The sequence below is a fragment of the Caloenas nicobarica genome, chromosome 2, assembly GCF_036013445.1.
Source record: "Caloenas nicobarica isolate bCalNic1 chromosome 2, bCalNic1.hap1, whole genome shotgun sequence".
Taxonomy (NCBI): domain Eukaryota; kingdom Metazoa; phylum Chordata; class Aves; order Columbiformes; family Columbidae; genus Caloenas; species Caloenas nicobarica.
The window spans coordinates 40,369,948-40,394,088 of record NC_088246.1 but is presented as its reverse complement, the minus strand read 5'-3'; the positions used below and the strand labels follow the sequence as shown (position 1 = coordinate 40,394,088).

Genomic DNA, 24,141 nt, shown 5'->3' with positions numbered 1-24,141 from the left:
ATTTAAGATGTGCAGAGTTTCACTAAGCTACAGTTCTCTGAAACTCTGAGAGAGTGAAATCCTCAGAGTGACGGTGTTGTACATCCCGCCTCCAACAGGCTTCCTGAGAAATACTTAAGGTTTGCAAATTGGAGTGGCTACATGAGATAAAAATTAAAGTAAGAATGACTACAGCATTAGCTGGTGTATGAAATATTCATTGGCAAACAACCCAGTGTATTTTTTTCAGGTTAGGGTATTTTGTTTCTCATGCCTTAGGTTAAAACAAGGTTAAACTTATCTTTAAAAATTTTTATACTTGATAATACTGCCTATGACTATAGAAATCTTGCTGCTTCTTAATTTCTATTTACTATTTTACTGACATATGTCATGAATGTTTCAAATTTCCTGTTTCTGAGTGAGAGATTTAATCCTCTAGAAGAAAAAGAAGTCTAAAATGGTTTTATGTTAATTTTGACTTTATAGAACTGTGCCCCTTTTTAATTTGAACATACTCTGGGAAGTTATTTTCCTTATTTACATATACTAGATAGAGGGGAAAAAAAAAGTGTGTGCTTACCTACTTTGAGAGACACAGAGAGAAGTGGAAATTGACATTTCAAAACAATTCTCATTAACATGCAAAAATCCTAATTACAATAATTAAGAGTAGTAAAAGAACATGCCCATTTTAGAAGCAATTTGTAGTAATCAATAGCAAATTTCCATAATTAAATGTTCATTTATTTACCTTTTATGGATGCTCATTTTGCTTTAAAGTAATTAAAATGAACTAATTGTCAAAAATATTTATTTATGCAGTCTTAAATTCAAGAAATTCAAGCATTAATAGAGATCAGAGAAGCTATAAGCTGCAAGTCTTCAAGCACTCAGAAACAATATGTGGAAACATTATTCTTGCAAAGAAACTTTTTATTACAAAGAAACATTTTAAAAATTTAAAATGTATTATAGATATGCAACAAAGTTTTAAAAAGTGCTGGTTTTAACCCAGTTACTGATAGCTCATAATGAAATGGATAAACCATTAGACTTGTTTAGTATGCTTTATGTTTTTTCTTACCCGTTTTGCTTTGTGATCATTGTTTGTGCTTAATGCAATAGGCCAGCTGAATTTTTAGAAATTTTCTACTAGAATTTCTGTGTTTTTTCAGCTTTTTCTACAGTTCAGAGACTTCAGATTGTTTTGCTAATTATTTAACTCTGCATAATTTAAATGCAATTTTAATGATGAATTTTAATAAATAACAGATAATCTTGTGTTCTTGCATAAATCTGAAGTTCCTTTTTTCTTACGAAGACTGATTTTATGCTATAATTATCTTGCGGGAGAGGTGCAGGAAGATATCCTTGTATTAATTTGGAACTAAGAAAGTAAAAATAGACTCCCGTCAAAACTCTGTTTTTCCCAACCATCATCTTAGTCGTATATCATTTGGTAAAAGCTCTGTAGCTGGACTTTACAGACTCCTCATTTTTCAGTAAACTGAGCCTGGGATGCAAATGTGAGACTAGCAGCCTTTTTCAACAGCATTCTGAAGTTCGTTCCCATGCAAAGTGATGTGTGGCCATCTGCCAATTCCACCTTTGCTGAGGATGTCAGTCCTGAGTGTGAGGATGCTGTCATATGAGCTGCTGTCACCTGCCTTTCTGCTCATCATCTTTGCCTTGCAACGCGACCTTTGCCTTTTCCTCCTGTTTGCTGACATGCAGCATCATCCTCAGGGTTCCCGTTTCCATTCTGAACAGTACATTATTGAACACTGCTATGTTTAGCTCATATGCCAGAGCTGGTTAATGGCATCCTCCAAATATGTAGGCTAGCTGAGAAGTTCTGCATATTTTCAGAAATTCTTTCCAAGCTGACGGAATCTTTTGGGGACACATCAGCTGCTGCTGAGCATTATCAGCCTAAGGAAAAGGTAACCCACAAGTCATATTAGACTTTAAACAGGACATATGACAAGGGATTTGAGTATGTGAGTGTGAGACAGAAAACAAGTGTTTAACCAAAAAACAATCTTCATAAATATGCATACTCATGAATGATTATAGCTGTTGATAATGCTTTATATTCCTTGACTTCATTGACAATCCTACAGTGTTAGCAGAGAAGCGTTTATGTTCGTTGGGTAAACCAAAGTGAAGCGGATGATCACTAAAAGAAAACCTGAACTGGATGTTCTCTCTCATTTTGTCAATACATTAGCTTTACCCTTGATTGAGGCATCAAGGTCATAGATTGTGTCTTAGGAAATGGATTTCTAAAGACCTCTTGACCCTTGCACAGTTCCACAGAAATAAATGAGTTTGGCAGCATGTCCGGGCTAATTCCCAAGAGGCTAGAAGGAAGTCCATACTTTTGGCCATTTACTGGCCACTTCTCAACAGCCTGCACTTGAGAAGACTGCAATCAAGGAGAAACTTGAGTAAAAAAATCAGTCACTTTTCAGAGAAAAGAAGTTATCTCTGGTTATGACAATCCTAACTCGAGAGTTTGGTTGTGATAGGCATAGGCATCTGAGCTAATCAGCCTAAGTTTCTTCACAAAGGATAAAAGAAAAAAAATGACCAATTTCTCCAATTTATTTTAAATGGAGAAAAATATGCAAAGGTAGGTTGCAGTGCAGGCACCCTATATATCTACTTTGGCATGAGGTGAAGTGAACTCTGAAAGTTCCCATTCATCTCTGCTGACTGTAATGAGGGACTGGCTCAGCTGCATCTGCATTTGGTTAGATGAATCCCACATCATGGGACAGGTCATAAGCTATTCATGGCTGATATAATACATTCTACTCAGAAATCAGATGACAGAAGTGCTGACATTGCATGTTTACAGAGGAATGCTCTCATTTATCAAGCAGTTATGCTTCTAATTTTATCTGAAGACAATCCTAAGGGAATTTGAGGATTCAGATGAACTGGGTAGAAATATTAAGAGAGGTGAAAGCAAAAATAATTTACCAATGGAAAAACTCAGGCACGTACACAAGGACTAACAAAGCTAAATACTGATCTTAAGTACCACAAATAATCATGGTAAAGTGTTGTATTTTGTAACATTGTTTCCACACTTTTCCAGTTTATTACTAGCATAAGATTACTTTCTTTGTTACTGATGATTTCAGTCTAAAGCTGGCTCAGTTTTTGCTGGCTCCCTCTGAGGAAAACATTCATCACTGATTTCTACGAGGGAAAAAGCTTTCCTTGGAGCAGAGAATAGACGAGATAACAGAAAGTGTGCAAACCTCTGTTGGTAATATCTCTGGACACAGAGGAGAGGGAAAAGTAAAAAGTGAGTAACCTGAGAAATGCAAGAAAGGCAACATGTGAACCTTTGAACAGTTCAGTTTCAGGAGGAACATTTTCTGTTTATACGAAAAAGCATAAAACAAACATACCAATTAACAATCTGCTTAGCTGAACATTTGTAGGTGCTAGGCTCTTAATTGTGAAGCAAATGGGTACCCTCAAGTTGTACGTAAAAAGAAATTTTAACAACACAGCTGTTTAAAGTGAAAACAGCCCACTGCTGCAGACCCTGAAGAATCACAAGTTCATTGCAAGTTTATCTGATATAAAAAGATGAATTAAATGTATGGGATTTAAATGGCTAAATTTTATGAATGAAAGTACAGCTATAAACAATGCTTATGTTGCTTTTTAAAATATGATTTCAAAGTTGTCAGAGGAATAGAAAAATAATTAAATTGTCTATTCTGAAAAATGTTTGAGGTCATTTAGTAGACATTTGGTATACTTTCACATTTTCATTGCAGAGTGAGAAGCTCTAAGCCTGTGTGTTTCTGAGAACTAATTCTTAGAGACACAAAGCTTTAGCAGTTGTATCGAGTATGCACTGGTCTGTGAGTGCATGTGAAAATGCGTATGTGGTGTTTCTGCTCATGAGACAATAGTCAGTTGCAAAGAAATTTCACAAAGCATCAAAGTCTAAAAGTTAATTAACTTCTAGGAGAATGTTGATATGAGTCCCTGAACTGAGAGGAAATGCTTCATTTTACTAGATGTCAGCATCGGTCCTAAGTGACCCTCCCACAGAAAAAACCTCAATGAGATCTTTTTTATACCTCATAGGCTCCAAAGCCCATCATCCTCAAAGCACAGATGCATCAGAAACCAGGTTTTGGTTATTTCTGAAGGTCTCAGAATGATATGTTTCTGTCTCTTGAGAGACAGAATTTAAAGTTTACAAATCCAGGACATTTGCCATTCCTAGATGGAAAATCAGGCAATGCATTGCACTCCTTGTTTGTTTATTTTTGAAGGATATGCTCACCATTTTCCTGAAAAATTTCTAAATAATAATATATCACCTACTTTAGACTTTAATATGAGCATAATCTGTAGTGGAAGAGGTCCATCTCCAAACTAAAGGCTGATCTCCCATCATTGCCAGTGGAAAGTTTCCCAAAGAAGCATCCTTTGGAAAGAAACATTATTGCAGTTTAGACTAGAAACTTATGACTTGGAAAAGCAGTGGCAATGTCAGAACTCTACTAAAAGTGGATGTAAAATGAATAATTACTCTTCAGACATCTCTTTCTCATGATCTGTAGTAATCCATGTTCAGTTCCCTGATTTTTCCTGTTTGCTTGTTCTATGCCAGTAGCCCCCAGCGCAATAATTAGGGCTTCACGTTTCACCTTCCCCTGGTAGGGATTTGCTATATGAGAAAGGAGAAGGGAGCAATAGAGGCTGTTGCCCATGGATTAGGTCTCCTAAGGTAGTACCACAGCAGCAGCTTGGGCTAGGGTGCCAAGGTAGTGCTCCTTGCTTCCTGGAAACCAGCCTGTGGAACCTCCTAGCAGCTTTCAGAGCAGCACAAAGTGTGCAGTCTCTATTTGTAGGGGTGAAGCTTGTATTTGTACCTATTAGTAGCTGGCAATTATGGCTGCCTTGTTTCAATGGGAGCTGCTTTTCTCCTCCCTCAGGTCTTGCTGTCAGGCTCTGCTGCTGACCGCTGAGTTAGCTCGTACAGCGTGTAGCTTTGTGGTTGCTTGGGAAAGGCAGTCTTCTCCTATTGCGGCCAGACGACTGATAGAAACGGACAATGTAGAAAACCTGCTTGCTGACAAGTATTTCTGGGACGGGTTATGCCAGGAAATGTGCAGAAAACCTGTCAAAGAGCTGCAAGAAGACGTTTTAAAAATCTTTTTCCTTAAGCTCTTGTCCCAGATAGGGGTTTTTTTGTTGTTTTTTGGGGTTTTTTTTAAATCTAGAAGAGAGATATGTGCCTCAGAAATGATGTGCCAGTTTTCTGGATGTTTTGAATAAGATGTAGCTTTTGATAGTGAAGAGTGGAGGAGGAATCTGAAATACATGTTAGTTTTTTCTAAACATTAGCAGCCTTAAATTTACAAAATAAAACCAGATTTTTTTAATGTCTGTACATAACGGTTTTGGTTTTCTGACTTAACTGAGCAGAGGAGCATATCAAGACTATCTTTTCTCATCGAATAAAATCCTTTGAAGTTCAGTAGTGACCACATGCTGTCAGAATGCTCTTTTTCCAGAAGAGGATAGTCAGAGGACAACACAATGGCCTCAGTTTCATGTGGATCAAAATGGAATACTGCCTATATAGAAGAACGTGGCTGTAAATGTATAGTCTGTGCTGATTTCTAATGTTATTTCCATGAGAAGGACCTGTATCAGGTGGAGAACTGTACTGCACCAAATTTTTAATTTGTCAGACAAACAGAGGGTATTATTGCTTCTGGGGATATTCTTTGCATGGCTGCTCATTTACAGGTGTCTAGAAGCAGGGGGTTTGGCTTGCTCTTTTCCTTTCCATACCACTGTAATTAAGCTACGTTACAGTAACTATACTCTTCTTTATGGTCTATATCTCTATTGCTGTTTAGCTGAATATTTTTCAAAATAGGGAAGATGCAAAAATAATGTTTGGTTTCAGAAATTCTTTATTATAATAACATTTTCATCACTGGCCGGGACATTTAATTAAAAAGCCTGCAGGGGAAGAAAAGGGATTAGGAAATGAGCAAACACAAGAAAATCTTGGCAATTCAGATGTTTTTATTTGGTGCTTGCAAAACAGGAATGAATCAACATCAGTATGAAATATTCAATTATTTGAATTGGCCAGATTTATTTGCTGTACATTTAAAACCTTAATCTACACTCTGGGCTCTGAAATAACAGTAAAGTTCTGATTCTCTGAGGCAGAAGAAATGTTCACAGCTTAGGAGATATGGGGAAATTAAGCTTTTTGTCTTTTTCCAGTTTTGAGTCAGTTTAGGGTGGATCCAGTTGTCCAGGAATTCTCTGTCTGCCTGTTCTTACGTATGGTATATGCTCTATATCACAGGCAGGGAACAGAGCTCATATTCTGACTTTGTATAAATGAGCATTTCTGCAACCATCAGGTAACCTTCCCATGGTTGCCTGTGATTGCAGGCTGTTATTTTCCTTTGCAATGCAGAGCAGATGGGGAGTAGTGTCTCAGCTCCCTAGCATTTGTCTCCAGAATGATTGCTGTTATTTTCTTTGGACTTGATGCATTGTTAAGGAGCATCCTACTAAATCTAGCCTTAATCCCTTTGCAAACTTCTCTAAAAGCTTTTGGCCTCTGCTTGCAATAGCTTGGACTCCTGCAAGTTTCAACCCAGGCATCAACAAAAGTTTTTCTTTTTCTCTTTCTCTTAGGATTACCTTACATTTTACCAGCACTTCTGTCCCTGTTTTTGGTATCACTCGCATTGAGCCCATGTGAATTGAAATTGTGGGATTGAAATTGTGAAATTGAAATGTGAAATTGCCTCTTGCAATTTTTGGAATTGCTTTCCTTGGGCCCATGTGAATCTCATGAAGTTCAGCAAGGCCAAGTGCAAGGTTCTGCACCTGGGTCAGGGCAATCCCCAGTATCGTTATAGGCTGATGATGATGAATGGATTGAGAGCAGCCCTGCGGAGAATGACTTGGGGATACTGGTCGATGAAAAGTTGGACGTGAGCCAGCAATGTGTGCTTGCAGCCCCAAAAGCCAATTGTCTCCTGACCAGTATAAAAAGCAGCATGGCCAGCAGGCTAGGGGAGGTGATTCTGATCCTCTGCTGTCATGAGACCTAGCTTGGAGTACTATATCTAGCTCTGGAGCCCCCAGTAAAAGAAAGGCATGGACCTGTTGGAGCAGGTCTGGAGAAGGGTAATGAAAATGATCAGAGGGCTAGAACACCTCTCCTGTTAAGAAAAGCTGAGAGAGTTGAGGTCGTGCAGCCTGGAGAAGAGAAGGCTCTTGGGAAGACCTGATTGTGGCCTTTCAATATTTAAAGGCAGCTTATGAGAGAAATGGAGATAGTTTGTTTGTTTTTACCTAGGCCTGTAGTGCCAGAACAAGGGGCCATGTTTCTAAACTGAAAGAGGGTAGGTTGATTGGACATAAGGATTTTTTGTTTTGGTTTGGTTTTTTTGCTGTGGAGGTGGTGAGACACTGGAATAGGTCATCCAGAGAAGCTGTGGATGCCCCATCATTGAAAGTGTTTGAGGTGAGGTTGAATGAGGCTTTGAGCAACCTCTTCTGGTGAAAGACGTCTCTGCCCATGGCAGGAGGGTTGGACTTGATGATATTTATAGGTCCCTTCCAACCCAACGTGTTCTCTGATTCCTCACAACTTATTTGAACAGTTTTAAGATATGTTCCAATTAGGGAATTAGCAGTCTCCTGTGCTTATGATGAGCTGCTGTCACCTCATGCCACATAGAATACAGCTATCTTGAGAGCTTAGAGGAGCTGGCTTGTGGCTAACTGGGTAAGTACCATTAAAAAAAAGCCATTAAAAAGTTTTGTTTTTCTTTAAATTAAATTCGTATCAAGGGTGCTCCAACCTTCTGTGATTGCTTTCAGTAGAAATTCAGGTTTCTAGGATGCATGTTCACCTGGGGAAGCAAATGTTAAGAATATCTTAAAATAGCCTAAGTTTGTGTCCTTTCACCTTGCTGAACATTGTCATACCTATCCTTGAGTTCATCTTTATAACCGTAACGCAGATATAAATTATCTGACCATACCAGTTTCCTGGTTGCTGTCCATTTTTTTGAGTGCAATGTGTGCCTTCGGTAAATCGGGTTTGATTTATCCAAAAGACTTATTTCCAGTATGTGTTAAATAGCATCACCTGTGTTTGGTGTTCTCCAGCTACCATCTCTGTTGACATTCAGCTCTGTAGCCTCATTCAAGCTCCTTATGGATGTCTCAGTGCTGGTGATCATTTGGCAATTGCTACCTGCAGATTGCATTTACTTTGTCAGTGGGGGTAGGATGTTGTTCTTCATGCAGGCTGAGCATATAGCATGTGCACTTTCACCATCTGTTTGATAGCTCACAGTTTCTTCAAGATTTTTCTGGCAGTATATTACTTTGCAGTCACTCCACGCCTTGTGGCTGAAGATCAGATGTTTCTGCTGCTCCTTTTTGCCATGTGAGAATAGGTAGACTTGTAACTAGTCTCCACCAATTCTCATGTCCGTAGTTCACCAGAAAGGTCTGAGGCAGAAGCACTCTGTTTGTATAAGATCATGACTATGCTATTAGCTAAATGTCCATACAGTAGGTTATGGAGTATAAACTTGACGATGTTTTCATGAGTGGTATTATTGGCTGGAAATGATCTGTGGACAAACAGCTCCGCATACCTAAAAATGAGACACAGAAAGCTTTGTTTTGTATGTGCTTTTGTTTTTGTTTTTTTTTTTTTTAATTTGCTTAAGTGGTTTCTTTTTCTTGTTAATCAATAGAATCTAAATATTTCACATGCTTGTTTATTTAACTGATAATTAGTAATAGTGAAAGAACAGACTTTTCGAGATGTCTCATCCTGCCTGACACGTTTGCTAGAGGGCACTGCACAGTGGGCTGATGGATAATTTGCTGTTGGAAAGTCATAGTATCCAAGGCAAAGGCAAGAGCATAGCCTTTACTGGGGACTGAGGGTCCCTCAGGCTTTTGCTTTGCATGCAAAATATTCTCGTAAAGGAAATTAAATGAAGTGCTCTTCAGATTTGTCAAGTCTTGATGAGTGGAATTACTTAAAACTAAATTTTATAGAGCATTTTATAAGCCATTTTAAATAATGTTTTAATCAGTTGATGTTTACACCCTTTGTTTTAATAGCACTCAGATGAAAAAAGATCAATGATTATTCTGCAAGGGCTATAAAATTTTAATGGGTTGCATAATAAGTATAACTCATAAAATCTACAGTTTAAATATAGATGGTTATTAACCTGTTTTTAAAAAGATGCAATTAAAGTGAAAAGGATTTACTTAAATAAATTATTTGATTACTGTAGTCTGAGGAGAGAAGAATGATAAAATTCTAAAATCAGTATTATTTCTGTTGATGAGACAGACATTTGGAAAGACTTAAAATAAGGCATGAACCTTTCCTAGCCTCAGGCCTGTTTGTGTTGCTAACGTAGCTGAATAACTATTTACTGTTTTTGTTGTGGTGTGGGTTTTTTGGTTTTTTTTGGTTTTTTGTTTTTTTTTTTTCTCCAACCTGCAGTTTTTTCTTCTTAGGAATTTCAAAGATATCTGTTCAAAAAAGCATGAGTTTGCGTGACAGGTAATTTCACATGCAGTAAATACATTCCTAAGCACAATTACCTTGTTAATTGCTTATTCATAGCATGCAGTAACAGTGCTGCTATTATTCAAGAACTTGTCCTAAAACACACTCATTTCTGTACTTTATGATAATGAAAAATTTGGGGCTCTTTCTTTCCCACTCTTTTTAGTTACGGTAGTTTGGGATGGTAAATGACACATGCTGAAGAACTCGTTTATCTGGAGTCATTTTATGAATCACTCTCTGATGGAATATTTCTGTAATGTCCATATCCTTCTAATTTATTTTATCCTAACATTTTTTTTACAAGGGAAGAAAATCCGCAAAGATTACATGTTGGTCTTGTGCAGTAGAATTGGATATAGAACTCCAGATTCTCATGCAAGCACTGTTTTTCCTGGCATCTTTCCTTTGGCTCTACTGAATGTATAAAGTAATACTGCGTAAATATCCATACAGATTAAATTAGTAATCAAAATAATTCATAAAAAATAGTACAAGAGCTTGTATCTATCAGCAAATCACTGTTTCTCTTTTAAATACATTGGTTTGTATAAAACAGATGAGTATCAACTTCTTACTATTTAAAACAATACATATTGATGTTTTTCTGTCTAACATTGTATTTTGTCCAGAATTAAATGTTTTGTGATGTCATGAGTAAAAAGTTTTAGATGGCATATTACACTTCCTTGTTGTTTTTTATCAGAAAGAATAAAAACAATTAAATTGTGTAGTTTCCTTACATAACAAAAGCAATCATGTTTAGAATGAAATGTAAAAGCCATCTTAACAACTCATAACAGAAGGCTAAATAGTCTATAATTGAATGAAAATTGCAGATAAAAAAATCTAGGGAAAAAAAATCTAGGAAAGAGGCATTCTTAATTACAGTTTGTGGCAGTGTAAAGCCTGCTGGAAAGATGACCAGCAGAACTTTCTTTTAGTAGTTTACTACTGTGAAATTGGTAGGATGTTTGAACAGCAGAGAGAGCAATCCTGATGAACAGAAGACATGGCAAGAGTTGCTGCACTTGGGCAAAATAACCCTGTGAAGGCAATATTTGAAGAAAATTTCAGGGGACTAGTATTACTTTAAGTTATTCCTGGGACACTTGTCAAGTAGCCAGAAAAAGGGTAAATCTGCAGCCTTTACTTCCTTTATTCCTGTGCAGTTTTCATGAAGGTTCTCTGTAGTCAAACACATCCATGCTTTGTTAAAAATCCAGGGAACTGTGTCCACCTTACAAAGATGTCAGTTTGGGATCCTGAAAATGGTATAGGCCAACTCTTAGGGTGTTTCTGTTCTTGAACTGATCAGCCCTCCACTGTCAGAAGAGTCAATTATCTGATCTGATGTACCTGTGCATCTTTAGTTTCAACAGGTAGGGCTGCTGTGGTACCTGAGGGCGGTGCAATGAGATCACAACAAGGTAAGAAAAGCCAGGACCAGGCCAAAGCATTATCTGTTCATATAGCCTTTCTCTGACAACTTAAGGAAGAGCAGAAGAGTAGAGAACATGTATAGCAACAGTTGCCAGACAATGCCTCCAGTGAGGTATATTTTAGGAAGTTCTTGAGTCAAATGTGTCTTGGCATGTGATAGCCCTCCATGAGATAACATGCTAAACTGGATGGAATGAGTAGGAGAGTTTGTTTATTTTAACTACTAATGAGGTAATTTGAGTTTCCTTGTACCCTTCTCCAGACAGTGCCTAATATATCCAGGCAGGGAGATATGTAGGAAGATTCCCTTCGGCAACATAATTAGCAGGAAGAGATGGTAGTACAGGAACTATGACTTGCTGTAAACTGTGGAGGTCTAAGGATGATTTTAAAGGTGCAATGTTTGTGGGAGCTGGAAGTGGATGAAATGTCAATCACCTTACTCGTATTTGTATCTGAAATGTACTGATTTGCTAATGGATCCAACCCATTACATAGTTGGTTCTGCTAGGACTCAGATGACAAAGATAAATCACAGGGGTGATGCCAGAGTTAATTATAGCAGTGCCCTCCCAAATGGCACTATCAGCTCTGGGAAGCAGCAAAAAACTATTGTTGGTGTTAGGAAGTAACATGAAAGAGTTGTGTCTGCAAGAGGAGCGGCAGTGTGGAGACTACCAGTGAAGGGATTGGAAAATACTGGATATATGGCGTTGGGCTTGCAAGAGAGGTGAGAGGAAGAGCAGAAGGTTTTAAAGAAGAGAGACTTAGAAATATCTTAGAACAGGTATTTGAAAAATGCATTTGCTTCACACATGCACATGAAAAAGTAACAGTGGAAACACTGCAAAGTAAGTTGAAGTATCTAGTTTCCACTTAAAGTCCTTATGTCTCTGTTCCTGGCAGGAACAGTTCCTTTCCTTTTTAGTTACATGCTTTTCCCAGGAAATTAATGTCTTCTGAAACTTTTTGAAGCAAGTTTGTTCTCTGTAAATCTTACTTATTTTCATTTTATGGCAGCTATATCTGTTTGAAACCCCATTATGTTTTTCATTCTGAATTTGAAAGAAAAGAGAGAAGTTAACTCGGTAGTTACAGAAAGTATGTCTCAAAACAAACTAAAAGAAGCACAAAACTAAGAAGTCTGTGCTTCTGAATTCAGAGAAAATACTTCTTTAAGAACAAACCCTCAGATACTATAAAATGTCATAGCTCTACAGCTGTTCAGTCTCCGTTCCTGAGTAAGGATTCCTTGGTGAAGGAGAATTGTTCTTAAATATCTGTGCACAAAGAGGATAGCGTGTATTTTTGTTCTTAAGCACCTTTCTTTTCCATTAAGCAAAGCAATATATAAAAGCAAAGTCTACCTCAGCAAATAGTGGGTATGCATGTCTTTTATAGTATCATAAAAATATCTCCTATCTCTTCAAACAGGCTGCATTTCTAGAATGTGAAGAAATGTCTGTTTCAAATGCCACCAAACTGCACAAAAACTACGGATCTGAAGATTAGTTTTTATTTTGTTTTATTTGCTAGGACTCCAGTATTCAGTTGATTGTGAAGAATATTTCATTTAGAATTATTTCCTTTAGCTGTTTCTTCACAAAGCATGGCAACTCTTTCAAAAGTCCTTCAATTTCTTTTTTAGAAGTTGCTCTGATATGGGAAGAGATTTGGCATATAAATTGATGCTGACCCTGAGGGTAAACAGTTCTCTCTGCGAGATGCTAAATTTAGTGTCCCTTGAGCAGCTCAGGTGAAAGTACAAACAAGCAAAATTCTGTGGTTGATGGCATTTGTACTCATACAAGGAAAGTATTAACTTTGAATGTAAACAAGTAAAAGAAGGGGGTGTTAATTTTGGTAAAATTAAAACTTTGTCTTCTAGTTTAATAAGAAGGCAGAATCTAACCAACGCAGAACTCAGAAGTAGAGAACACACAAGGTATAAAATGTGTTACAGTTCTCATCCTTACTCAGTTCTATAATTTGTTTAATATCTCTGCTTCATACTAGTTGGACTAACAGTAAAACACTGTAGTATTTCATCTTTGTTTCTTTAACCAGCATTTCTGTGGACCAGAATATACCAGGAGAAAGGTTGTAAAGAACATATTCAAGTTCAGTAATTAAACATCTTAAGCATTTGTTAAGCTTCTCAGTAAGACGCCAGATTAATCGGCAAAGCAAAAAGCCACTTAATACTGCAATAATATATTATCTAGTGTATAACTTCTCTTAAATAAGAGGAGGATTAACTATCATCTGCTTTGGTCTTTAGCTATCATTAACAACATCTAAGTTGTCAACCTACGCAGGGATTTAAGATGATTATAAAATCAGCAGGTTTTTTAGACATCTACAGCTGATGATAAGCATGGATTATTCCAGGCTTCCAGGCTATGCTAAGAAATTGTCTTGCTAGGCTTTTGTCATGTAATATTATAAAAAATGGTTGATTTCAGTTAGTTGTTCCTGGCTGTTCATAGGACAGAAAGAGAGAGAAGCCTCAAGTCTTACACAAAATTTTCTTGAGGAAGCATGTTTTCAGTGGTAGAGATGATTTTTAAAGGGATTGGCAATTTTATTGGATAAAAGTTGCCAATCTTACAGGTAGTACCATTCTAGTAGTGTTTGAATTTATATAAGTTCTGTATGGCAACAGGAACTTGTGGGGACTCATTGCAAGCTTGGGAATTACTTTGGATGCTGTTTGTAGCCACTCCAAAACTCTAGATGATAAGATAACCATGCTTTGTTTTTGTTTTCTCTCCTGATGTTCTTGGATGTTTTTCTTCCTCAAGCGAGTAATACTGAAGCACGTAGAACAAAAGAAAATCTGTTCAAGTTAGTCTAATGAGTCTGAACCTCAAAGGTTCAAGCTGAAATTATAGTTTTTTAAAACACATCCTTAGGCCTTATTTTATTTCATCTCATTTATCCATCGTTAATTTTACAGAAAAGATGTCAGTGCTGAGTAACTTTAATTTAGCTTTACCATCCGTTTTGTTACAATGTAATCACGGCCAGCCCCTCTTTCACTTCTACTCACTCAAATGTTTGCTAGCTGGAGCTTCCTTTTAAATCTCCATTAAGAATTTTATAAAATAAATACTACTAAACTGTCAGTAGGTTACTTCCATTCAAATGGTTAAATGACAACATGAAACAGTGTGCTTAGACCCCAGTTGTGATCCAGTAAACTCTTAAATTGTAATTCTAAACAGATTACTGACCAGGTTTCTGGCTATTGGTCATTTGTTTAATTTTCAGTAGAGTCCCTCCTTTGGAGCAAGTCCAGTGTGCTTCTGCACCCTTTGGCATGGACAACTTAAGCAGCTTGGCAGAGATCAGTGACTTCAGCAAAATGAGTCCTGACTAGCTCTGCAGATTGCACATCCCCATTAGCTAATGACAATTCCCAGGGTCTAGTCAAGCTTCTTCTGACTTTGAAAAAGTAATTTCTCCCTTTTAGTGCTCTGATTTACTTCCCATTTTTGTAACAGGGAGTGATAGTGCATTCATGCCCTCGAGGCTCTGTTTTCGTGCTCTGGTTGCTGTTTTGAAAACAAGACTAATATTCACAGGAGGCTTAGAAAATGTGATGTGCCTGGAGAGTCCCACAAGTGATAAAAGTTTACAGATATCTACCCTATGAAAGTTTTTATGCTTCTGTCATATATGCTTTTGAGTTACAACCCATTGATCCATTCTGCCTGCCCACTTCTCCCCTCAAACTCTACAGAATGTTTATCAGGGTTGGCTCATCAGGGTTTGTCAGCAACAACTTCTTGATATCATCACCTAATTTGTTTTCATGAGAATATCTATCACAGCTATTATTAAGGCAAAATTATGCCTTAATGCCTAAAGGCTTTTTTTTTCATTACTTCTTCCAGATTAAAAAAAAAAAAAAGATTAGTACTAAGTCCTACTGTTATTGTTTAATCTGTACTGGAACTAGCTCATTGGTCTGTCTCTAGATAAGCACATGAAAATATTGCATAAACACAAACATTTTTAGATTGTTGAAAAGTGTCTGAAATTATTTACTGCAGCAATCTACAGATCTTTCTAGTGATGTTGAATAGTTCTCTGCCTTTCCTATACCTTTCATGTCTATTTGAGCATCTTCCTCAGAAGAATATGGCTCCAACTACTGAGCTTCTCTTAACTTAGTATTCATATCTGATTTTTATTGCCATTACTATCTGCTGGGTCTTCGTTAGGTAGATGGTTAAAAGAACTATTGTGACTATATTCAGATTTGGCATTCTAATCAGTGTTAAAGAACTGATTTAAACAAAGAATGCAAACGAGTATATTTGATCTATGAAGACAAATGACTTAACTCAAATGTGTTAGACCTCAAATTCATATTCATGCAATGATCTAAAGGGGAAGGTGGTAGACCTCCTTAAAATTAGTGTTAAAAAGAACAAGCAAGTAGACTGCCATAGACTTTTCTGGCCTTTACTTGGAAAAAAAAGTAGATATATTAATAGTTCTGGTACAGAATGAGGAAAATAAATGTTGAAACAAATTGCCAATATTTTCTATACTTTAAGTTAGAAATTTACAGTCATTAAATAAACTTACTTGCTATAATGATAATGCCAGTTAAAAGTTCTATGCTGAAAATTAGCGTATTTAAATATCTTAGTAAGATATAAGATTAAAGAAAAAAAGTCTGGCTTTTTGTTTTGTCACCTCTAAATGCTTGAAAATTCAATCATGTGTCAAAGCATGCCCCTAAACCCCTAGTGCAGGAGGATATAACCAAATCATACCATAGCCTTTCTTGCAGAAATTTAAGTTAAAGTGGATGAGATGTGTCTGACCTAAATCGATGTCTAAAAGCAAAGTATCCAATCTAAACTAACCATTCAGCTCTTTCCAGAGTCAATGCAGAATGATGGGTAGCCACAGAAAGCAACTTATGCTGTCTGAGATGCTTACTTGGGATGGCATTAATCACCTGCAGGAGGTACTTATCTCCATTAAATCTTGTACTGGCTACACTGTCTGAAAATGCTATACCTGAAGTAGCCAGCTGACACAGGAAATTCCAGTTATATTGTAGGAACATTTTTTTCACAGTGAGTGCAGTCAAACACCATGCTGGTTTTCGCAGGGAAACCGTGGACTCTCCATCCCAGGAGATACTCAAAACTTCACTGGACAAAGCCCTGAGTGTGAGAACCTGGACAGGGCTGCCAGTTGGTGCTGCATTGAGAACTAGGGAGCTGGACCAAATGACATCCAGAAATGCTTTCTCAACTAAATCATTTGGTGAATTCTAAAGTCTTACAGAGAAGCAGAGAGACTGGCTATTGTGTTTAGAGGAGATAAGAAATCATAAAAGGGAGACGGTGAATAAACAAAGCAGGAAGAGTTCTGAAATGCTACTGGATATTGCAGCTCAAGCAATGCAAGGGTGATATGGATAAGTAACATATTGTGTTAGATCAACAAGCTAGCTTCAAGTGCATAGCGCTTTTCTTTTTTTTTCCCCCCTTCTCCCTTCAGCTCTTGCTGGAATACAAGAATCAAACAGAGTAAAGAATAAGATTAGAAGCAGACAAGGTGTATGAAAGATGCTATATGATGTTATAAGATAGATCTTTGGTTAAGACATGATTTTCTTAACTTTTTGATCATTGCATTATTGCTGTTTTACTCCAGAGAGCTAAAACAAGATTCCCAGTGCTCATAGTCTTGGTTCATCTCTGGCTAATTGTTTATAAATGAATGTAGGAGAACAGGGAGCAGGGGTAAATAAAGGTATCAAACATAGGAGTTGAGCTGTGACAGACTATACTGCCTCCTGTCTAAAGTATGACTCTCAAAGTTATGAATTTTAGGAGCAAGATCTAGAAACACTGACAATATTCTGTCCAGACTTGGATATATGTGTTACTTAGTGTCCAAGACAATTCAAAACCTTTTAGTGTCTCTGTATCATGATAGAACAAGAGAGACAATGAAGTACAGAGGATGGAAATTGGTGGTTTTTATTAAACTGTGACATCATTCCCTACTGGATATTTAGAAATTGTCTTTTCATCAAGAGGAGGCCACTTCTTAGTAATTGAAGTTACATTTCAGCATTAAATTAAGGAATAGTAATTTCCAAGTGTTTGGTGCCTTGAAAGCGAAAGAAGTTAATACTGCTTATACACAGTATTTCAAACTTCACACAGTTGCTTGAGCAGAACATATGCTGATTGAGTGCTTCAATTAGACAGTGAGATGTTTGGCTTGGAAGATTCACACTGTGAGGGAGAAGCTCACAATTACAGCTTGGAGTTTGGTCTGCATGCTGCTTGCCAAAACATCTGCTGCAAAAAGATGTCTTCTTTTGACATTGCATGAAATTAAGTTCCTTTGATTAACTTTTTCCTGTAGTTTAATAACATTACTATTGAGATTTGGGAAGTTTGGCTTGTATGTATGTGTACAGGCATGCATTCTTGTTATTTTCCTTCAGTAATAAAATCAGGATGTGTTGTTGTCCTAGTTTTGGTTGGGATAGAGTTAATTTCCTTCCTACTGGCTGGTATAGTGCTGTGTTTTGATGTTTTAGTTGTTGGTAAGTAGTAGTCAAGGACTTTTCAGCTTCTCACGCCATGCCAGATGCACAAGAAGCTGGAAGAGGACACAACTGGGACAGCTGACCAAAGGGATATTCCATGCCATACGGTGTCATGCTCAGTATAAAAGCTGGGGGAAGAATAAGGAAGGAGGGAATGCTCGAAGTGATGACATTTGTCTTCCCAAGTAACCATTACATGTGATGGAGCCTGGCTGTCCTGGAGATGGCTGAATGCCCACCTGCCCATGGGAAGGAGTGAATGAATCCCATGTTTTGCTTTGCTTGTGTGCACAGCTTCTGCTTTACTTGTTAAACCATCTTTATCTCAACCCACAAATTTTCTTACTTTTACCCTTTCAATTCTCTCCCCCATCCCACTGGGGGGAAGTGACCAAGCGGCTGCATAATGCTTAGTTGCTGTCCGACGTTAAACCACGAGAGGCATTCTGACCACTGATAGACTGTTGCAGTCCGACAATGGTGTGTACTCGTTGTAAAAGGCTGCTGTGTTTGTGATGTGCTAAAACTATCAGTCTGCTTAATACCCGGCACTAGGTTGCTTGAAGACTCAGGCACAGAAGTGGAGATTAGAAGCCACTGCAGTGGACATTGCACAGACCCTCCTTTTTCAGATATCCATACACACAGAAAATTTACATTTATCATGGTATGAGTTTGGCGTGTCCATATAAATTCAAGCAACAAACTGTGTTCAGTCCTTTGATAGATTTGCAGTTGAGAAATTTATTCTTCATTTTATTCCTAAGTGCAATGACAGCTAGAAGTAGCCACGGACTCCAGAACAATCACGTTCATGTAATAATATGTTCTGTGAAGAGCTGGGGCTAAACATCTCCATGCTGGTTTACAAAACCAATTTGTTGCAAACAAAAGTTAGATCCTAGTTTCTGAACATTTCAGTCTTCAATGATTTTATTCTTCAGCATCCTGTGTTTTTCTCTTTGGTGGGTTAATTGAGGTGCAAAGACACTGGTATTTACCTCAGGTCCTACAGGAGGTAAGTGGATATGCAAGAGACTGACCTGAATTTTTCTAAACTGTGTAGGATCTGCTTACTGCAGGTTTGTCTCTGCAGCAGGATGAGGTAGCCATGTAGCGTGCTAGTCCTTGAGGCAAGTATCATATTATCTTCTTTGTAGTATGAAATGGCTGGATACATCTATGTGCTTAGAGAACATGAATTGGAACATAAATATATCAGACTCAAAAAGTTTGGCTTCCTGTCCTTAATTCAGACCTATTGTCCAGAAACTCATACAGAGTTAATTCTGATCTATGATTTACATAGCTTGATTTATTTTATATCTATTTTACTTTTATTTTTAAAAATTCACTGAACTCCTTCTATATAGAAATAAATGCAGGCATTGCTGGATGACAGAACAGCATGGGAATTATATTATCACTGAGGTTTCCCCATCCTAATCAGGTCACCTAAGTGAGAAAGAATGGGGTAATATGTATGTCTTGAATTTTTCATTAGGAGTAAATTAGACAAGGTGATTGTGATGAAAGCTTCTTCAGAAAAGGAGTGCATTGCAAGGAGCTGTACAGAGAACAGCAGACAGAAGAATGAAGGAATGGGTAGTTCTGGCCCTAAGGCAATTGGTCCACTTACTCCAAGATCGTTAAAAATAAAACTTTAAGTGCCTGTACGTTTGTTACTGTACCTATGATGTACTGTACCGCTGATCTACTGGTTTCCCATGTTTTTGCCCAGTATTTTATAAGCTCTATTATGCCTTCCTGCTAATGAATCTCACAGCAGCAAGTTCATTTTCCTTCTTACTAACTTTATGAATATATCATCATATGCCATTGTTCAGTTCTTCATCTTCAAGATGAGTTCCTCCTCTTCAGTGCTCTCTTCAAGACTCCTCCTCAACAGTGCCAATGATGTGACAGTGCAACTGTCCCACTCTCTATGTAATTAAAACTTTGTATCTAGTAGGGACAAGTTCAAGATATGTAAAGCCCCCTGAATTCTGGCTGATTTTGGTGTCCTAGTTGACAAACAGGAGAAAGAGAGATTAATCCTAAAAATGAAGTTCAAGTTATTACAGGTGGGGAGTCAGAAGGGATTGAGAGAACTCCACATCTCTCAGAATTGTTTTGTGTGTTTGTACTGACATACCCTGGCCCTCTCCAATCATATTTTTCATGTGTATTTATGGCCCAAAGTGCTACCTGCTGCTGAAGAACAGAAACTCTTGCTTCAGTTTTTGTAGGAATGACCGGTATCCCATGGTAGCAAAGCTGGGCTTCTGTCATTCAGCAGTGTAAACACTGGATGGCAAAAAAGAGCAATTGTCAGTGAGAAAAGTGACTGTCTAAAACAGATTTTAAACACGGTGGACAGTATGTTGTTGCCATCTCTTTCTAAGTAACCCTTCACTGATATAATAACATTAGTGAATTAAGTTTTCTGTTGTCACTTGAACATGGTTATAAGTTATTTCCTGTTTATGAAAAAAATTCTTAAAAAAAAGGAGAAAGAAAGAAGAAAAGGTACCACCAGAAATCAATCACAAATGCTTTGGAGCAGGTATTTTTATATATGGCTGTGGAGAAGCTATGTTGTTTTGTATTAATATTATACTTGGATAAGATTACCTGCTTGGTGTTATTCTAGCTCAATAACGAAATCAAACAAGGCTTCAAGGGAGGAATAGGTATTGAAGAAAACAGTGAAGGATATACACCTGACCTATAGAAAGAATCTTGAGGCTCCTTACGGAAAAAAATTATGAGCTTATCACCAGAAAATATTGATGTTTGTCTTGCCATCTCAGTTAACAAGCTTATGTTTTGCAGGCCAGAGTCAGAGAGCAAAAGAATATTTAAGCCGTTAAAAATTCCTGCCTAGAGAGAAAAACTGAGTGAATGGAGAGCAAATACTTAGACATGTTGACTAGGAAAGTGTAGAAGGAAAAGTGTAGGAGGAAGGCTCTTCTCTCCTGGCTCAGGATTAGATGTTGCTTCCAAACAGGTAACCGAGTTCTCCAAGAAGCACCTCAATAAATCTAAAAGCCAAATCTGCAGACCTTGGGTAATCTTAACCTTTCTCTTTACTTGTGTGCACCTTTTGTGAGGAGCCGTTTGAGGCCCTTGTCAGCTTCTGTCATGGGCACCTGCAAGCACTTCAGAGAGATGATCAACTCCCATGAGAGTAGTGTAACAGCAACGGTAGCAATGAGAATAAGTTTGTTTGTTTTGATCATTGGCATTCACCCAGAGAAATGTGCAAAATGAGGCACTTGTCACCTCAGAGGTGTATTTATGGAGGTGGGTAGTTATTACTATCCCTGGGCAGTGAGTGAGAATAGTGGGTGCTGTAGTGGGTCTGAGGTGGAGCGAACTGCAGGAAAGAGGGAGAATCTTGTCCCCTGTGAAAATTGCTTCCTAAGATACTGGGGAGACAGGTGCCACTGCATTGGCTGTTAACAAGTGTATTGTGGAAATACTTTTTTAGACTGCTTCTCAAAGACGCAAACTTACGGAAGAAACTCTATAACATAAACAGCTTCCCTGCTTCTGTAGCAGGAACAGCTGTTTATTCATCAGATTCATTATTGAATTATGAAATCAGAATTACAGAATCACAGAATGTTAGGGGTTGGAAAGGACCTCGAAAGATCGTCTAGTCCAATCCCCCTGCCAGAGCAGGAACACCCAGATGAGGTTACACAGGAAGGCGTCCAGGCGGGTTTTGAATGTCTCCAGAGAAGGAGACTCCACAACCTCCCTGGGCAGCCTGTTCCAGTGCTCTGTCACCCTCACTGAGAAGAAGTTTCTTCTCAAATTTAAGTGGAAGCTCCTGTGTTCCAGTTTATACCCAGTGCCTCTTGTCTTATCATTGCTTGTCACCGAGAAGGGCCTGGCTTCATCCTCGTGACAGTCACCCTTTACATACTTATAAACATTAATGAGGTCACCCCTCAGTCTCCTCTTCTCCAAGCTAAAGAGACCCAGCTCCTTCAGCCTTTCCTCATTAGTGGACTCTTGTAGCTCCTGCAATTACATCTCTATTTTTGTACCATCATACAGTGAACTTTGTTCATTTATTTTGACAAATGCAGGTTACCTGTAAAATGGCAGTCTGTCATAGTAAATTATGCAAAATGGTAATGCCTTACTTAAGATTAATAAGTTTATAAATTAGATGTTTATGAAAACGTTTCTAGAACTGTGAAACCTTTGAAAGTACCATTGGTTGAAAAGTGGCTTACAAACTAGATAGAAGGAATAGTGGATATTTTTAAGCAGAACAATGTGGCAACAAATAGATAATATAAGTAAGAATGACAAAGACCGCTTTTAGCATATCAACTACCTAAAAACTTTTTTCACACTGAACATAATAGAGTCAACATCACCTTGTCCATCTCTTGGTAGAGTTCTCTGTAAGAGATAGCATTCAGATAAAGCACCAGAGGATAGGATGTTATGTTGCTGTGAATCCAGTGTGGACTGCAGGCCCTAATTCGTCAAAGCATTTAAGCATGAATTTGCACATCAAAGGTACGCACAGTGACCTGCTACTCAGCAGCTTCTGGTGGATTAGCACATTGCATTATACATGACTAAAAGGCAGAACTCCACTGTGCAGAATTGTCAGTCCAGCTCTCTTGCTAACGTGATGTTCATTATTAAATGCAAATAACCAAAGAGGTTGAACCCTATTATCATGTAATTGTCTTTCTTATCTTCCTTTTGCATTACAAAAATATTTGTCTTTAACATGGTGTTTCAAGATACCTTTACATGATGTTTCCATTTGCTTTTAATTTTAGGTCAATAAATGCCCTCCCTAGAAAAGAACTTCTTTGTATAAAGTCCAGAGCAAAAGCATATCGTTCAAGATGTTTATAAATTCCTAAACAGAGAGGCTACAGTGGGGAAGCCTGCCAAAACCTTCATTATGGAAGCACTACCAGGCCCTGCAATAACATGTCTGATGCACTAACAGAGAGAGCACCAGAGAAAAGCTCTGAACTATGTTGTGTTGCTGTTGGTTTGGGGTTTGATTCTTTGTTTGTTTTCTTGTTGTTTTTTTGTTTGTTTTGTAATTAACTGAATATAATTTCTAATTAGAATCATTATGATATTTTCCTGAAAAAGCATTGATTTGAATAAAAATATGTGGGTGTTTATTTTTTTTTTTAGTTACATTGCAAATGTGCCATACTGTATAATGGAAATATTGGACACCTACTTTAGCATTTACTGCATTGCAGTCAGATCCATCCTGACAGGTTTTATCTGTTATCTCAGAAAAATGAAATTATGGATTTCTTTTTGTGCTCTGGAAGCAGCAAATTCACAAGGTCTGTTGTAATTTTCGATACTGGGTTTATAGACTCTTCCTTATTTTCTCTGCAAGCTTATCAACTTTTGTAAATCAGTATTTATTTCTAACGGATTTCTCCTGCCCTACTGCTTAAAATTCTCTAGTCCAGATAGGTAATTCTGAATGTGACTGTTTTTTCTTTTGAGAGATCAGGGTGGAATGACAGAGGGAGGAGATGATATTCACTATACAGAGTGTTAGAATACTTACTGCTTATTCCTACAGCAATAGAATGAAATTCTTACCAATATGCAACGTATTTTATAGCAGTATAATTAATTTTCTCAGGGGTCGGGGCTTTTTTTCCTTTTGTGGTAAATTATGCTAAGTCTTTGAGAGTTAATTAAAAGTCTTATCTGTTAATTATCTACAGTGTGTGCAAAGTAACTGTTCATGTAAATTCTGAAGTTAGATTTTTTTTTTTTTTTAATTACTCTCATCTTACGGCTAAGTTAGAAAAATGTGCAAATATCCTAAATGTTGCTTTACAACCTGAATTGGAAGGCATTAAATTGTGATTAGTATCAGTCATGATGTCTATATTATAAAGATAAAATTCATTGTGACTAACATAGGGAATCAGCATGAAACATAGGGAATGTCATTATTATTTAGTGTATCTAACTTATATAAATACCAGCAATATTATTATTACTGTTTTTGGAAGTAATATACCATGTTGTAGTTATATACCATTTTTGGTCAGAGTCTGGGAAGATTACAATCATCTTAATTCTATGGTGTTTACTTGGAATAAAACTGTTATTTGAAGGATTAACTCTAAGATGGACTTTTGTAAGTAGAAGTTCAGAATGATTAACATTTTTTTGTTCTCATGCGCTAAGTCAACCTAAATATCTTAACAGTAATTTAAAACCACTAACTACTTGTGCTTTTAGTGAGGGGAATATGTTCCAGACGCAACAGTCACCATTTGATGTTGATTTATGCCACAACTCACTTATATGTGTGTGTCTGTTCCTAGGTTTTGGTTTGGTTTGGTGTGTTTGGTTTTGGTGGTTGTTGTTTGGTTGGTTTTTTGTTTGTTTTGTTGTTGGCGTGTTGTGTTTTTTTTTTTTTTCTTTTGTGGGTGGGGAGAGAATGTTTTGAGAGGTC

At 37.4% G+C, this 24,141-nt stretch overlaps 1 protein-coding gene and 1 long non-coding RNA gene across 10 annotated transcripts in view; both read left to right on the top strand.

Moving 5' to 3' along the window:
• ZNF385D (zinc finger protein 385D) overlaps window positions 1–24,141 on the top strand; it is a 428,288-nt gene that overhangs the window by 292,820 nt on the left and 111,327 nt on the right. The gene's annotated exons all lie outside the window — the stretch shown is intronic.
• Window positions 11,661–23,759, top strand: LOC135986285 (uncharacterized). Its single transcript, XR_010605867.1, has 3 exons — window positions 11,661–11,789; window positions 12,948–13,004; window positions 22,469–23,759. It is a non-coding gene; the product is annotated as an uncharacterized LOC135986285 (long non-coding RNA).